The sequence below is a fragment of the Opisthocomus hoazin genome, chromosome 3 (assembly GCF_030867145.1).
Source record: "Opisthocomus hoazin isolate bOpiHoa1 chromosome 3, bOpiHoa1.hap1, whole genome shotgun sequence".
Classification (NCBI taxonomy): Eukaryota; Metazoa; Chordata; class Aves; order Opisthocomiformes; family Opisthocomidae; genus Opisthocomus; species Opisthocomus hoazin.
The window spans coordinates 12306916-12324653 of NC_134416.1; the positions used below are offsets into that span (position 1 = coordinate 12306916).

The 17738-nt window shown below is 48.0% G+C and overlaps 1 protein-coding gene across 12 annotated transcripts in view; it reads right to left on the reverse strand.

The window, feature by feature from the left end:
* Nucleotides 1–17738, reverse strand: part of LOC142360815 (uncharacterized) — a 173040-nt gene that overhangs the window by 131301 nt on the left and 24001 nt on the right. The window lies entirely within an intron of this gene.

Consider the following 17738-nt stretch of genomic DNA (forward strand, 5'->3'; position numbering starts at 1 on the left):
GTGAGAGGAGGAGGACCACAAGCCAGCAAATGAAAACAGTTCTCACCTAACCAACACATCCTCCCAAAACCTTCTTTTTTGGTGGGGTTTTTTCTGTTTTCGTTTGGTTTTTTTGGTTTGGGGTTTTTTTTGGTCCGAGCAAAAAAGGCAGTTTTCCTCTCCTCTCTTTCATTTTTCCACCCACCTTTCTAAACCTAACTAAGTGTTTTCTCCAGCAGAGAAGAGAAGGACAGAAAGGGCCCACCTGCCTCCCTGATTTCAGAACATGTCCATCCAGGCTTGCAGGACCACCCCATCAGGGACACCGCACCCGCGCCATGGTCTGGCCCAATCTATCAGCAGGATCCTACCCCGACATCCCAGAAACACGCAGCTCTGGAGCACAACCACCCCCTTTGACCTTCTACCAGGCAGAGCCACGCTTCCCACCTCCACGTCCAAAGAAAATCAACACGTCCCAGCAAAGCGGCTCAGAATACCCGGGGAATAAGTCATAAAGATTCTCGCATCTGATGTACATAAAGTCATCACAATCTGGGGGCTTTTTGGTTGCTTTGGGTTTTTGGTTTTTTTACTCTGATTTTACTAATTGTGCTGTGAATTGAGTTGCTGGGATTTTTCTTTATTATTTTAAGATACAAAAGCTGTCGCACAAACCCAGGCAACTGCCAGGCCTGGAAATCATGCCCAGCAAGCACTGCGAGGAAACTCCGATAGCTCTTTGCCCGACATCGCTTTCTAGTTCATCCGTAATAAAAACAACAGAGAGCAGCTGAGAGCCAAAAGGCGTTTTTTTATTCGCTTTGTTTTAGCTGTACCAGCACAGGAAGGTGATATCATTGTGTGATACAACCAAGCAAAGGAGTCACGAAAGTGCAAGCAAATAGATCAAACAGCACAGGGTTAAATAACAGGTGTGATAATCACTTGTTTTGCTAATTGCGTCAATAAAATCCTATCTCTCCTCAAACAGTGGAAACGTCATCAGATATAAGAAAAAAAAAATCACATGAATAATTAAATGTACCAAAAAAAAAAATAAATCACTTTTTCCCCAGATGCTCTCTTTAAAGGGTTGATTAGGAGAATCGTATGTTTATTTTAAATAAAATTTCACTGACTTTGATCACATTTAAATCACCTTCAGTACAAAACCTGCTTCGAATCAAAACTTCCTCCCTAGGGAAAACAACAAAAATTGCCTTCTCTGCAGTATTTGCAGCCTTACCGCAACCCAAGCTACCCAACCCGCGACGCAACGTCGCCAGCCGGACTGGATGACACCCCAACCCACTAAAATCTCGTGTCTTTGGGCTGCTAACCACAAAACCCAGCACACAAGTCAGCACAAGGCAACTGGAAGTCCGCAGACAGGCTCACAGGTGGAGTCGCAGCTGCAGTCTGCTAACTCCTGGAAAATGAAATCTGAATTGCCTTGTCCTTGCTTCCAGTGTTTTCCCAGTGACAAGGAGAGTCAGGAAATGAAATGTTCCCTGACCTCCTCCCCATTCAATGAACCGAAGCTGGAGAAAGTCTGACCCAATACCCCCAGCTGATGAAAATATTTTGGAAGAGGACTTGAATCCCCCAAAATAACTCCCATGCCCCCAATTACACAGTGAACCTCAGCTACTTTGATGACTATATGACAATCAAAAAGCCTGTAAAACCTATTTCTCTGCTGCAGGAACATCTGCCTAAAATCCTTGAGGTAACGGTTTTCTCTATGAAGCAATTACTCATCAAATACGAGCATGCAAACAGAGGTTCATCTCTGTCACCAGAGAAATGAGACTTCCCCGTAGACCCAGCCCCTCAACATGCTGAGTCTGAAGCAGCCACAGGGCTTTTTGTCCCAGCTCCACCATGGATGTGTCAACATGTGCTTTGCCCACTTCTCCTGGGAGACGAGCCCAACGGTCTTCACTGTCCAATGAGCAACAACGTCATTTTCTTGTTTTTTTCCTTATACTTCTCCTCCCTTGCCACATACACCACTACTCCCATCACTCCCATCATCTGCCTTCAAGCCCAGCTGGGTGGAAGCAGGACCTGAGCACCACGGAAGAGCTCAGCAACTGGCATCCTGCACATGTTGTGTTTCTACATAAACATATGGGCTTCTCTAGGCAGGTTGTAAGGTTTGGGACAACTGATAAACCGATGTCAGACGATTCATGTTCGTTTTAAACATCTTTCTTCATGGTATGGAGGATTCTCAGCACCTTCCATCCGTGGATGTAAGGAGAAGATACTGTCTCAGTGCTTCCCAGTCTGGGATGCAGATGAAGTTCAAACTCTTGTGCCCAGGAGAGATTCCCAAAAAGTCGACTTTCCAGTTCCTTGGACTCTGCCCTTAAAATGCGCCGGGTCGTTAAAGCTAAGCACTCTGCCTGCTACAAAGATCCTACCTCCATCTCCAGTTCACTGCTCTCCAGGCTCTCAGCAGCCTTCTGCTTCCCCCTCAAATCGGAGGGTCTTCCTTGCAGACTGCCTATGAGTATTGCCTAACACCAACAGTTTAAGTCTTGCCCTAAATAACTTACGAAAGGTCATGCGGTAGGTTGGCAGCAAAGCCCTGTAGAACATCCAGATTTTGCAAGTCATGGGACAGCACTTGAAAAACACATCCATCCTCCCCATCCCTTGATGAGGAACAACTCCGTTACTTGTACACAGCAAGGGTTCAATCACCCACACAAAGAGAACACGAAGCACCGAGCACGTGTCCAGCTCCGAGCAAACAAGGCATCATCCTCAATGCAGAGAGCAGTGCCCTGAGTCCACGGCTCCTCTCCAAGGGCAGCAAGAACAAGTCAACATGAGCTGAAGAAAAACAGCAGCAAGCAAAGCGTGCCCTGCTACGGAGAGCCCACGGATGATTAATAGCCACATGAAAAATGTTAGAGACACTCATTGCTAATTAGTTTAGAAATACAGGGGGAAAGCAAGAGGAATAAGGAGTTCCACCTGTTAAATTTTGACCATTAAAGAGTCCCAAGTGCAATGGCTCATTTGAAAAAACAAAGGGTGTCTTCTGTGCCTGTGTTTTTTGTTTGAAGGAAAGGGCTGTTTTTCCACTTCAGCACGTTCATTACAGCCCAGCCATGTGAGTTAAGTGCAGTAAGGGCCCTGTTAAACCTCACAATGCGCTGCAGTAAGCTCCAGCAGTGACTTTATTACGGGTAAGAATGCAACCGGGGGCATTCGCCTCCGCTGCCCCATCCACCAGGCACCGCTGGCAGCCAGCGCTCAGCTCGGTGACACCAAGCTCGCCTCCTAAACATAGGGGGAACATCCCAAGGCGATTTCGAGTCCCCATGCAGAAGCACATTTCCAGGTGCAGAGACCGCTTATCAAAGTCAATGCTACCCAGCAGAGGAAGAAAAAAAAAAAAAAAAGAAAAGAAAAAAACTCCCAACCTTTCCACTTTTCCATAAATTCTCCAGCTCATTTTAAGCAAATGGTCGCAGGTGTACTTGCTGACAGGCAGCAGTTCACTATAGCCGGTGGGTAACCCAGACACCACGGAGGAATAGTTTACTTCTGGTTTAGTGAGACAAAGCAGGCTCAGCACCAGCGCCGGCAGAAGGAAGCGGGCAGGATGAAGCCCAGACTGTCCCCTGCCATAACATCCAGCTGGTGAAGCAGTCCGAGCCATCCCCGAAACCTCTCCTTGGCTGCTACCTCCCTGGTCTTAGGCAGGTAATTTTAAAAGAGCTATAGACTGAACCTGGTGTAGCAGTGAGACTGGCAAAATCAGGGGTTTTCAGGTCAACAGGACTTGCGTTTTGTATCAGTGAGGAAGCATGAGCTTCTTTACTTTATGGAGTCATGGAAGGACACCAGTAACAGTCTCTCCTACCACATGCCTATTGTATTTACATCCTTATAACAGAGAAACCAAAACCCTAAAACCAAAATATTTCAAATATTCTTTTTTTCTTCCTCAAAAAAAAGTAAAGGCTGCTAGTCCTTTTCCTCCTCACTCAGAAACACCAAATTCTTGGGAGTAACCTGACTGCTTTTGAGGGCTTCACAAGCTTGGCCAACAGCCACATCCCAGGCAGTCTCCAGAGCTAGGGCTTTTGCTCCTCCATCAGACAAAGGAGCTATGGCTGGGACTTGATTAATGAGGGGAGGGCACTTCACAGATGCTCCACCAGCCTGTGACCAGGTGAAGACATATGTGCACCCAATTAGCAGTGCAAATCAGGAGACTATTACAGTCTGCTCGTTAACCCCCAAGAGCTGGTAAACTTGCCTCTGCACACCAGCCTGAGATGTCCTCTGTAACAGAACCCACGGTTCGTATTACAGAGAATTTTAGCAAAAGTAGGTGAAGGCAAGAACCATTTATCATGTCCTACCCCACCATTTTCATCCTAAAAGTCAATTCCTTCCTTTGAACTCCAACCAAAAGATGTCTGAAGGAGAAAGACAAGCACAGAAGGATCACCCAGTAGACTGGGAACTCCACCCTATGCTCTGCCCAAAGACAGGTCATTTGATAACACGAAGCACAACAGAAAAATGCTTCCAAGAACTACTGATTCTTATAATAGTTACACAAGAAAATGCACTTTTTAAAATGCAAGCCTAGATATTCCATTGAAGGTACCATCACACAAATTCTTCTTGCTTGCCTTCATCCAGGACTCTTCACCCACACTCGGTATGGATCTGACAGCCTACCTGAACCATCACCCAAGAGATGACGGGGCTGTATTTTACAGCCCAAATTCTCCCACAAAACGCAGGTCATGACTATACTATTTTGTGTTCACAAAATTATTCCAAATGAGGGTCACAAGCAGGGACATTATTATCTAAACCACTGCTGAGATGCCTCACAATGAACCCTGTTCTTACAACCCTGAAGGGCTTTGAAGACAACAAGCAAAATTTCAAGCAACTGCCCCACAATCTCACATTCTAAGTATCTTGGACCATTTTCAAAGTAAAATTTATTAACTTCTGCTCCATCTGCACCAGCTGACATAGTTACACTAAGAGAATAAACTTCAAAATGTTCCCTGCTGGGGAGTGGGGGGAGACACTCTCCCAACCAACAGAAGACTGTGGCACAGAAAAGACCAAAGGAACAAATTGCAAGGTAAATACTAATTAGCCTTTTTACACTATTCAAGACAGGAATGTTCCCCAACCTAGCAGGCGACAGTACCAAGAAAAACCATTTTATTTCATGCTATGGAAATCACCCTTATTATGGAAAAGAGCATTCCATGCATGCTCCTCTTGAAAAAAAAAAAAAAAAAAGCCTTACAATGAATTACAGAGTGTCATTCTCGAGAGATACTGAGTTGCCTCACCTGGAAAACCTGAAAGATCACAAAAAACCCAAGTCTAACAAGAGCAACACCATTGAGGCCCTTAACCCCCTCCAGCTCAGACAAGGGTTATGGTCCACCCGAGATGTAATCAGGCTCCTTGGCCAGGAGGAACACCCACCTGACCGCTCGCTGATGCACCAAGAGCCAGGGTCACTCCATAACGAGCTCCACCCCTCTCTCTTGCAATTATAACTTGAGCTGGGTGTGGGTGAGACTAAGGGAGCTGCAGCCCCTCACTCTCCTCCTGGTCCCACCACCTGCTGCAGGGTGGGGTAGCACCCGGGGCTGACCTCCCTTCCCAAACACTGCTGGTATGGGATAACCGTGAGGGGAAAATCAGACTTGCAGATCCGATGCAGAGAGATGAAGAGGGAGCAAGGGACAGCGATAAGCACCTCCTGCTCTCCCAGGACCCTGGATTCTGGCTTCAAAGCTCTCCGACAGCAACGCTGACCCCCAGGCTAGGCTTGCAGAGATAAGCTGTGCCCCTTCAAAGGGCAGGAGGAAATGGGGGTTTGTTTTACTTGTTTGCTTTCTTTTTTTAAATAGTCATTGACTTAAATCAATAATCTCTACACATCAACTTCAACTGCTGAAAGAAAAGTCAAGATCTGTGCATGAAAATGAACGGCAAGTTCCGGCACCTGGGAGAAGGAGGGGTCCTTCCTGACAGTTTGCTAAGTGAAGCACATCAATCAGCCCAAGGAGGACCAATGTCACCACCCCAACACCACCGTACCCACCAACCCCACATGGTACCTGGCCACGCTGCAAGAAAAACTGCAGGTCCTTCAGCTCTCTCTTCAGCAGATGAGGTATTTCAGGCTTACTGGGGGCTCTCCTGCCCCTCCACACCAGCCAGGAAGGGGGTACAGATGGGTCACTATCCCGTCAGCAGCAGAGCCACACCAGTCCAAGGTACATCTAATTTTCTCTGCTTCACCTGGGCCTGGAGAGACGCAGGAGGGCACACAACCGGTGGAAGGTTGAGCAGTGCTACAAGTGGAGGCAGCAGAAAAGGCCACGCGAGGGTCCCTCGCACAACTCATCCCACCACATTGTGTTCTAGGAGAAGTGAGAGTCAGCACATGCTTTCTGCAACACCCCTCTGAAATCCCACCAGGGAGAACCGTGCCCGCTGCACTTCATGGGACATTAGTCCTTATCTTCCAGGACTCCAGCTTGCACAGCCTCACACTTCATCTTCACCTTCTGCTCTTCCAACTCATTTCGGTCTTACACACGCACAAGGGAAACCATGTCTTAGGACAACCATGCTTGAGGGCTGCGTCACTGAAAACTCACTTCTTGCCTTGGCCAAAAGGAACCACGGCTTCCGACAGCTGGTGTAGTCACTGTGAACCATCCCGGCTTCACAGAGCATGGCTCACTCCAAAGCTTGCGGGCACTTTTTACCACCTTTTATTTATGGTTTTTAGTCTACAGCATTAGTTACCAGCTTGCAATAAAAGGAAAAAAAAATCACTAAGTCAGGTACAAAACTAATCCTCCTGCTCATTATATTTTCAGTTCTTTATCTCAGACCTATTCTTTAAGCCCTCAGGATCTCGGCTGTCACCATGAGGGCTAAAAACATGCTTTATAGTCAAACAAATGCTGAAATTCTCACAAGACTACACCACTCCAGAAGCAAAGGATCTGCACTAAAAATATAAAATGGCTAACAGAGACGTTAATTAGACACTATTAAAAAAAAAAACCCAGAAGATACCAGCCCCTCACTTTTCAAAGACAAAATCAACCAACTTGAGGCACATCTTTCACAGCTGACATTTGCTTTCATCGACCCCCCACCACCACAGCCTCCCGGATTCCCTCTATTAAACTGGATTTGCAGTTCTCCCTGCTAAACCACTCCAGGAAGGTAGAGTCACGGAGCCAGGACGGTGGGCTCGGTCCTCTGCAGGCACCGGTGAGACAGAGACTCAGCACAAGACCTCAGCTCTGGCAAAGTCTGATCACTGCAGCATTGGACCAATGCAGCTCCAGCCTCCTAAACACCGAATTGATTTGCTGGTCCATTGAGGCCAAAACGGGACATTTCTGAGCCCACTGCTCCTCTCTGCACTCCTCTGGACCAGCTCAACTCATCAGCCACACACCGTTCCTGCTGGGAGGGTTTTTTTGCAGGTAAAGCAAAGCAGCTGGGCAGCGAAGAAGGGCCAAGAAAAAGTCATTTTTTAATGAGCATAAATCACCCCTTGCATGGCTGATGCGTTTCAAGCTTAATATTTGTCTCCTTTTAAACTTTAATTCTGGGTGGCTGCCTCCTCCTCCGAGAGCCGGACAGGAGCCCAGTGGTAATGACTTTCCCTGTGCACTGTCACACTTGGCTCCAGGTCCGAGCATCCCCGCAGAGCCCAGGAGAAGCCCCACGTGCTCCGGGGCTGGCACACAGCTCCGCAAAGGCAACTGAGGTGAAGATTTCAAAACCTCTCTGGGAATAGCAGTGCAGAGACATTTTGGCAGATCAGGCTCTGTCTTCCTGTTGCTTTTTTTAAAGCTCCCACTTATTAAGGGCACATGTTCAATATTCCGTAAATAATAACAGAAAGTGTTTGCCATTAAACTGAAGCCCATGGAATAATTTGACTCATTTCTGCTGGTGAATCCAAATAAACGCCTGCCCGCTGCTACAGGCAGCTTTCATGTGCAGCTCAGTGAGGTCAACAGGCACCAGCCCAGGACCTTCTGGAGGTGAAATAAAATATTATTGTTAGGAAAGATTTCATAACAGTGTAGGATTAGGCTTCATCCAAATATAGATGCTGCACTGGTTTCACTAAATCCAGGATGGAAAAGTTTTATTTATTGCATCATACAGTTACATCATGAAGTTACAGGCCAGGACTTATTTTTCTGCTGATATCCAGGAACGAATCCCCTTTCTGCTGATACAAAGCTGCCCATCAAGGACTGGGCTCCATCTCTACCTGCCCCATCCCAGGCGTTTGTGAAAGGATGTTTTGCTCACTGTCTCGTACCTGCAGAGCACTCCCTGCTGTGCACCACGGGTTTCACTCTCTGCACCAAAACCGACAGTCAGTCCCACCAAATCTCCGTTCCCAGCACTCTGCTTTCACCTAGACTCCCTCCATCCTTTCTCAAGATTATTGCAGCCACATCAAGAGTCAAATAGCAGCAACACAAAAAACAAGACCCCTGAAAACACGTCAGGCTCCTGTACAACCCTCACTGTGTTTGCAAAATAAATATACAGCAGGGACCTGCTGTTTGCTCCTCACCCCCGGAGCTGCCTCCCACCAGCCCTGCCCCACGCACAAACTGGGCAGTGGTCAGGCTCCAGCTCAGCAGGGCGGACGGATGACCTCCCCGGGTTGGTATCTCCATCATTCTGATGCCTGAATGAGCACACAAAACCAGCTACCCTTCCTGCAACCCAAAGAGGAGATTTTTTAATTTTTATGCCAAGACTGACGATGCACTGCACCTCTTCTCATTCTTTTGTTGCTATTAATATTTTTATTTTAGTCATATCCAGGCTCTCAGTGCTTAAAGACCAGGTTTTCTGAAGAGCTTGTGTGCTGGAGACAAATAAAGGAAAAATAGGGGAAAAATAAAGGAAAAAATAGAGGAAAAATAAATAAGGAAAAATAAGGAAAAACAAGGAAAAACAAGGAAAAATAAGGAAAAAATAAGGAAAAAATAAGGGAAAAATAAGGGAAAAATAAGGGAAAAATAAGGGAAAAATAAGGGAAAAATAAGGGAAAAATAAGGGAAAAATAAGGGAAAAATAAGGGAAAAATAAGGAAAAAATAAGGAAAAAATAAGGAAAAAATAAGGAAAAAAGGATTATTTTATCACTCCATTAGCATCTAAAGGCATCAGAGGAATTCCTAGCCACACACCCCTTGCTGTATGTGAATGCAGTTAAATACTGTATTTACATACAAGGCCTGCTCTGTGAGTCTCAGCAGAACTTACAGTCCAAAAAGGTCCCTTTTCTTTGGCAGGGCTGAGGCTGCCCTGGAAGGTGCAGGGTCCACACTTCCAACCCATCTCCTGGTTCGGCGTTGCCACCCCCTTTGCTCTGGAAGCACTGCCTCTGCCGCCCTGCCAAGAGAGCGATGCAGGCGAGCGCTCTTTGATTTGCTCCAGAAAATAAAAATACATATACAAAAAAAAGAAAGGTAGGGGTGGACGAAGCTGTTTGTACAGTGATTTGAGCTCACTGGGTGAGGAGGGAAAAGGCCTGGAGCCTGTACCACTGGCTCCTGCACCACTGACCGTCCACTGCTTCCACCGCTCCCCTAGAACCCGCACACGGGCTTCTAGGGGGGAGACGGTCACAGCGGCGTGGCGACCAACCTTGCAAGATCCCCCTGATCCATGTGTAGAGCCAGGGATGTCTCTTCCCTACTGTGCAAATACATGAATAGCAAAAGCAGATCCGTATGTCACCACCCGTCAGAAGAATCTGAGCCACACTGGAGGCAAAGCTGCTGAGCTTGGCTTCCCCTCCTTCCCACGAGCTGCTTAAGAAGCTGATCAGCCTTTCTTCAGCACTGACTTACCCTTGCCAGGAGCAAACAGTCCCACTTCAGCCCCTCCATGAATTTCAATGGAGTCAGGCTTTCTCTCTCACGGTCATAATCTGCTCCAGGGACAGGGTAGGGGAACAGAAGATCTGTTTTCATGTAGATGCCCATCCTTTACCACCAACAATGCAGAGAGATTATTGCAGCCAGATACTATCTTTCCTTAAGTGAAGCAATGGTAGCCCCAAAGGTAACTCCTGGATCCAGCCTGCAGGGACTGAGGGACTATCTAGCCGAAATATCTGAAGTAACTTCCTTCTGCAGACTGCTCATCTTTCCCCAATCTGCTTCCTAGGCTGAACTCCTCCCTCTTGGGGAGGATGCTGGAGCAGAAGTCAGTGGCCTCTCCAGACAGCTTTCTCCATTTACTTAAGACAGCAAATGCAAAGCTGAGACACACGGTACGTAATCAGACCGAGGGATGTCTTTGCTGAAGTAAGCTCCCATGGTTAAAGAAAAAGAAAAAAAGGAAGAAAAGGACACTTACATGCATCAAGAACGTAACAGTAAGTGGCATAGTAACAGCGGAACTTCGTGATTCAGGGCTAATAAACCACAAAAAAAAATTTTTTTTAAAATATTATAGGAGATGATTGAACTTAGTTTTTCGCTCAAGAAGACGACACCTCCTGCCCTCCTCTGACCCATCCGACGCTGCTTACGTGGGAGTCGGGCTACGGGATTAGGCACATTTGCGGCTGATGCAACCCAGCAAACCCAACGCGTGCTCCCGCAGCCGCCCCGGCGATCGCGGTCCCAACGCCGCCGAGATGCCGAGCGGCCGGGAGCTGGGCGGCAGCTGCGGCGTGATGCAGCGAGGCTATAAAAGGCCAGGGACGCAGGCGGGAAAGCAGCGTGCCGGCGTCACCTTTCACCCACATCCGCAGAGCCGCTTTCCCGATAAAAGATTATCTTGGAAAAACAAGTCCCGTCACGGCCGCTCGCTCCAACAGGTCCCGTGATCAGAGGTAGGACACGGCGAGCTGAGGGCGCGGAGGGAGGACATCCCGTGCCCAACGCCGTCCCCCAAGCCAGGGGGATCAGAATGGGCTGTCCTGGGATACGGCAGCCTGTTCCCGTCCCCGGGGGCTCCTGCCAGGGCTCAGCCCCATCCATCCCTCCGCAGAGGCTGTCCCCACGCCGTGGCACACACGAAAGCTCTGGCAGCTCCCACCAGAAAACTGACACTCCCTTCCCAAAAAGGGCCACCAGGGAACAGCGCAGCAAGGACATCACCAGCATGTCAGGACATGGTTTAGCAGGCATGGTGGTGTTGGGCTGATGGTTGGACTTGGTGATCTTAGAGTTCTTTTCCAACCTTAACGATTCTATGACTCTGTGTCACGAAGTCACCATGGCTTTTCCAGCTCCAACCCCCCAGCTCTCTCTTAGGGCATTGAGGCTGGTGAGGGGTCTGGAGAACAAGTCTTACGAGGAGCAGCTGAGAGAGCTGGGACTGTTTAGTCTGGAGAAGAGGAAGCTGAGGGGGGACCTTATTGCCCTCTACAACTACCTGAAAGGAGGCTGTAGTGAGGCAGGTGCTGGTCTCTTCTCCCAACTAACTAGCAATAGGACGAGAGGCAATGGCCTCAAGTTGCATCAGGGGAGGTTTAGATTAGATATTACGAAAAATTTCTTTACTGAAAGAGTGGTCAGGCATTGGAATAGGCTGCCCACGGAGGTGTTTGAGTCCTCGTTCCTGGAGGTGTTTAAAAAACATCTATATATGGCACTTCAGATTATGGTTTAGTAGGCATGGTGATGCTGGGCGGATGGTTGGACTTGATGGTCTTAGAGGTCTTTTCCAACCTATGATTCTATGATTCTCTCCAGCCCAGCAGCAAAGCACGACAGGCTCAAGACCTGAGAGCCAGCAACAGAGATCTGGGACATTCACAGAGAAAAAAACGTATCAGAAATGCATCAGCCCCAAAGGACGGTACCAGAAGCTACCATCAAGAAGAGGATGTTTAGATCTTAACCCAATGTTGGTTCCATTTCACTGCCTCCCATGCTGGACCAGGCTGTCCATGCCCACTCATAACTCGGCTTCGCCCTTCTCCACACCCTCCTCAGTGCCCACTGGCTCCGGCTGGCGTGCTCCCTGCAGCTCTGCCATCCAGCAGGATGGATGTCGGAGCTACCAGAAGTGCTGGACCCAGCTGGTGAGACATCAAAAAACCCACGGAGAAGTTACATTCACTGTTTATTTGCTACGTTTTTGGTCTACCTATCTGGGTTCACATTGATGGCTAACATTAAATTATATATTTCACTATCTATTTTTTTAAAGTCCTTATATGCCCCTTTAAAGTCATCCACATGCTGTCACTACACATATACACATCACCATACCGAAAAACTGTTACCAGAGTCTTGATTATACAAAAAGCACCAAAACTAGGGGTATTTTTCCTGAAGGATAAACTGATATATCAAAGAAGAACAGCCTCACAGAACACAGCAACAAGGCTGAGAACATCAGACTAGCAGAAGAGTCAAGACTCCTTAGGAACATGTTTTCAGGAAGAAAGTGGAAAGATCCTGGCAGATATTACCATTTTTTCCTACCTCCAAAGCAGCAGGGATTAACAAAGCCGATAAAAATGACCTGGAAAACTATACTGCAGTGCCTTGGCCTTGATTTTTGATCTTGAAATAACCTGGCTCAAGCTCAAGAATCATTTTTAACGTTTATTTTTAGATTGCATTGCCTTCAAACCTCCAGACCTGTCCTTTAAATAGTTTGACACCTTTAGATACCTTCTCCACTATTTTCCATGAGGCTAAAACCATGATCTGTGAAGTCACATTTATCAAGAGAGACTTGTCCATCATCGCTATCTGGGTAAGTACTTTTCCAAGGAAAGCAGTGTTCGTTTCACAGCAGATGCGGGCTTTCCCACCACCTACCACCAGGAAACGCATCGCGTCGATACCCAGACATGCCAAAGCCAGCCTGCTCTTTCCACAGCTATACCAAAGTTCTGGCCTTGAGTTGACCCAGCACAGTTTAGCTGGTAACTGTTACTCTCACCAACACAAGCCAAATCTCTGTAAGAATTCATCGTCTCAGGGCTACATTTTCTCACAACTGCCAACCTTGGTCCACCTGGCTGCCAAAGTTGGATGCAAGCAGCTTCTTGCAAGCAAGAGTTAAGGATCTGCATCAGCTCTGAGCACATTTTAACTTCGCTTGAGGAGGTCTGACCACTCTCAGACAGGTTTGAGAACATGCACAGCTGCCACACGGTTCCCCACGCAGTTCATATACCTGCACCACCACTAGTCAGGACCCATAATCGAGGGAAATTGCCCATCTTCCTTGAATCGAAACAATTCCATTGGCAGAGAGAACTACGTCAACGCACCCAAGCCAACACGAGGGCATCCTATCTTCCTGTCTTCTCACGAGCATTCACAATGGCGTAAAGCCATTGAAGACCACACATGGGACCAGGAGGGATGGTGGGAGCCCGCTCTCTTCCGACCCCAACGCAGCGGAACAAAGCGATATAAATAGCCCCACTTGTGGGACACTGGGGGATGAGAGACCTTGTGATCCTCAACTGCCTTAACATCACCACTTCCTGCCACCCTTCTTCTCGTGTGCCCCCCTTGAAAGGGACCTCTGTGAAACTGCCTTCTAAATCCACACCCTCAAGGATCCCCATGGATGCCTACAACTGGGAAGCCTGCAGCAGTTTATTGTGTATTATTTTAAGTGGTTCATTTGCACTAATGAAGTCCCATTCATTAGGATGGCCTGAGGCACCTTAAACCATAGTACCTCAGGATCACAGCTCTGCGTATCTAAAGGGACCAGGAATAACTCTGAAGAATGTGAACCCTCCAGAGACCATGTGATGGGCCTTCCATTGAAAGGGATGGTTTTTAAACACAGTGACACAGGAACCACCAGACAGGATCAAAACCAGCCACCACTCCTGCTCAGCATCCGGTCCGCAACCTCAGATGTTTTGGAGAGACCCATGCAGCTGGCAGGCATGAGAGGACACTCCAGGCCAGCACCCACCAGCATGCCACAAACGACTTGCTGCATTCTCCAGCTTAACTGAATCAACAGTTTAAACTAATTGCTCAGCTGCATCTGGTAGCAGCTGAGGAGCTGACACAGTTCCCCTTCTGCCACCCATGTCAAGCGTGGCAGCCTCCAGGAAGCTGAGCAGACAGCTGACTGAGATGGCAACATCTATCACGGCGGTTGCATCGCTGGGAGACCACCTGCCACAACCCCAAGAGGTCCATTTAACCACAGGGTCACTGCTTAAACCAACCATGTACTTCCATGTAGATATACAGATACATATTTCTTATCTCAGATAGCTTTCTTCTTGTGTTTTTGCCCCATCAGACCTATTCTGAATCTCACCACGGTGTAACTCCATGCCTGGCAGTAGTGGCTGCCCACTTCACTGTCCCTCTTACAGGAGAGCACAGAGCACCACCAGCAACCCATTTCAGGGGACTTCACTGTGCCGGGTTACAAGGCATGACATTGCTGGAGCTGCTTCGTGTGGTGGTCTCCATTCCCACGTGTCTCCAACCAAACGCCAGGAAAAGCGGTGTGGGTCTTCAGCCTCCCCAGCTGAACCTCCTGCAAGTCAAAACCTTGTGCATGATGCCACTGTGGCCACGTGGCATCCTGACCTCAACTCCCCAGTTTGGCAGCTCATGTACTGGCTTGACAGCGATGAGTTCCCGTGACCATCTTGTACCGACAACCCTTCCTAAAGGCAGAGCCACCCAGCGCGCTGGGAAGCGGCAGCCTGAGCAGGTTCTGCTCTCTAGTAAACAGGGGTACATCTGGTTTCAGGGAGTCACCAAGGCAAGGCACCAGCTCTTTGAGAATGCTCCTTCCCACTGCCAAGACTGAGAAATAATAAAAACTGGATGAGGAAATGAGGGGGGGAAAGTAAAACAAACACCCACAACATCACATTGTGGTTCATTTATTGTTTCAAACAGCTGCAGCAGAAATTCTGCTTTTGTTTTTGCTGGCTTTTCTCTTTTTTTTTCCCCCCTCCCTTCCACACAAACAAAACGAAGCTTGGAAAGCAAGCGCCCTGTCAGCATCCGCTCTGCACTGACTCTTCATTCCTAAGGGCCAGCCCAGGAGACGGACCTCAAATTACAACCACCACAAGCGGACAGACAAACCTCTCCCAGAGAGAAAACCCTGATTTACACCAGGGTACACACCGACTTCAAACTGCACCGCTGCAAAAAGTATCTTTGTCCACCTACAGCAGGGGCTTGTCCTGACTCCATGGCATGGGCAGCTGGAGTCGCAACAGACCCACAGCACAGAGGAGGACCTCTTGAAAGCCAGGTGAACCGTGGCACTACCTAAAAGTAGTGGTGTTTCACTTCAGCTCCTGTGACCTTCCTTTAAAGAGACGCAAACAGTTTAAACAAAGAACTGAAGCACCTGAAGTCTGCAGAAAATTGGAAGTAGAAATTTTGTCTCAGCAGCAGAAAGTCTATTATGACTAAAACCATCACAGAATTACAACCGTATCTTCTTCGTCATCACTGCCACAATTGCAACCAAAAATAAATATGTCATCATATTACATGTACTTTTTATACCCCATATTGCCACACAATCCTGGTAAAGACCCAATAATGAAAAATAAACAGTTTTCATTGTTGCTCTTTCTAAGTACTGCACTGTTCCGTAGCGACACCAAGCTTGGGGCTTGGTGCCAGAGCTGGGCGAAGGTCAGTTTTAGTTCAGGCTGGTCCCACCAGAAATTTTACCTCTCCACAGGTGAGCACAGGGGACATCGGCGCAGCAGGGCTTCAAGGGCAACGAGACTCTGGAGAATGCCAGAGGGCAAAGTATTTCTGGTAGGTCCAAAGAAGATGCGAGGCCACACCACTAACAGCAGGATACCCTGCCTCTGAGATGCTATGTCCCACCCATGGGCTCATGCTCAAGCAGGGTGCGTTCGAACACTGCTCGACAGAGGATCAAGCTGCCAGGAGCAGGAGGGGAACGACGAGCCCCTCTCAGGCGAGAAGACAGAGCGAGCTGCCTGCGCTGGACCTGCACAGCTCAGAGGGTATGAGACCGCTGTCTGCATCACGGAAAGAGGGATTTAAGCTAAAGGACAGCACTGGCAGAAGAACAAATGAGCATCAGCTGGCTATGTACGACTCCAAGCTGCAGCAAGAAGGTCCCTAGCCATGCCCAGCTCTGGACGCCTTCCAGCAGTCACAGGGCGGGCAGCCCGATCAGTCTTAAGATGAAGATTATCATAATTATTATAATAATTATCATATTAAGATGATAAATTTATTAATGAGATTATACTCCTTGGCTGCTCATGAAGTTAAGGAAGAGACCTTCACGATCCCGGCAGCATTTCTTAATTGGCTGCTGCTTATCCTCTACCACCTAGACACCACAACTCTTACAACCATCCCCTATGATGGGAACTCCTTCTGGCCATGTTACAGGACGCTCTGCAAACCCAGAGGTTTAAAAGCCTGCTGCAGAGAAAAGTACTATTTACCCCATTTCATAGGTGCAGCAACGAGGACAGCAGGGGGAACCACTTATCAGCACTGGGCTATGTACCACCCACATGAATACACATCAAGCCCAAACTATCAGCAAGGACAAAACCACACCATGACAGAGAGTGCCATATATTGTAGGGACTACCCCACTCCTCCAAGGACAGGAAATCCCAAAGCTTTCAAGTGAGTTTGCTCTGCCCAATTTTTGTTACTCTTGGCCAGCACTTAAATGACAAGTAAGGCTCCACCACCCTTGTCTACCACTGAAAGCTCTTCATGTGTATGCCACAATAAATCCCACACAATCTTCTCCACCTGACTACGTTTTAAGAGAAGGGTTGTCCCTCCCACCTCCCAGTGTGTCTCCATCCCACTGCCCAGCAGCCCCCCTGCTACAGCAGACACTCTGGTTTCTTATCCCCCACTAACTTCCATCACTTTTTTGGGATGTCTTTGGAGATCACAGCTCAGTGTTCTTCTAAGCCATCTGTTTTCAAAGGCACTCAGATACTTTGCCTGTACCTTTGATAGGTTTCCAGCTTTCAGATCCATATGTTAAGATAAAAATTACTTTCAAGTCCAAGATTCATAGCTTAGCCTTTCAGCTGCAGATTTTCAGTGACCAAATCTCAGTTAAGCCAGTAAATGCGGCTGCTGCCTTGCCAACGCGTGACACCATTTCCTCCTGGACATCCCCAGTGGCTCCGATACAACTACCAGGATACGCGAATGGATTCATTCCTTGTATTCCACTGCCTTCTAATGTAAGGTTTGACTCGGGAGCTGCAAGGGTTTTCACGAGACCAGTGGGTTTGTACCAGCCAGGACAACCCGAGCTCCCTACAAGGGTGGGAGGACCCTACCTGCACATCTGCTGAGCGGTCCCATCGGCTCCACACTAAACTTGGGAGCCCGGAATTGCCTTCAAAATCTCAGCCAAGTGAACAGGAAAGCCCAGCTGTATTGATGCATGGCTGCAACATGCGCTTCACCTAAGATGAAATACATCTCATTGGCACTGAGGACACAAGGAAAAACCCAAGCACATGTTCTCCAGCCTACATAAAGCATGGGGGCAACCAGATGGGGACAAATCCAAAGCCACCCCAGCACAATAAACCACAGGGTACATCCACTAAAACACTACAACTGCTCAGGAAGAACCAGGAGTTTTGCTTTTAATCCAGATCAAGGTCACACCTGAGTTTACTCGGGACTACAACAAGCCCGAGCTTAGACAGGTCTTGCTGTGCAC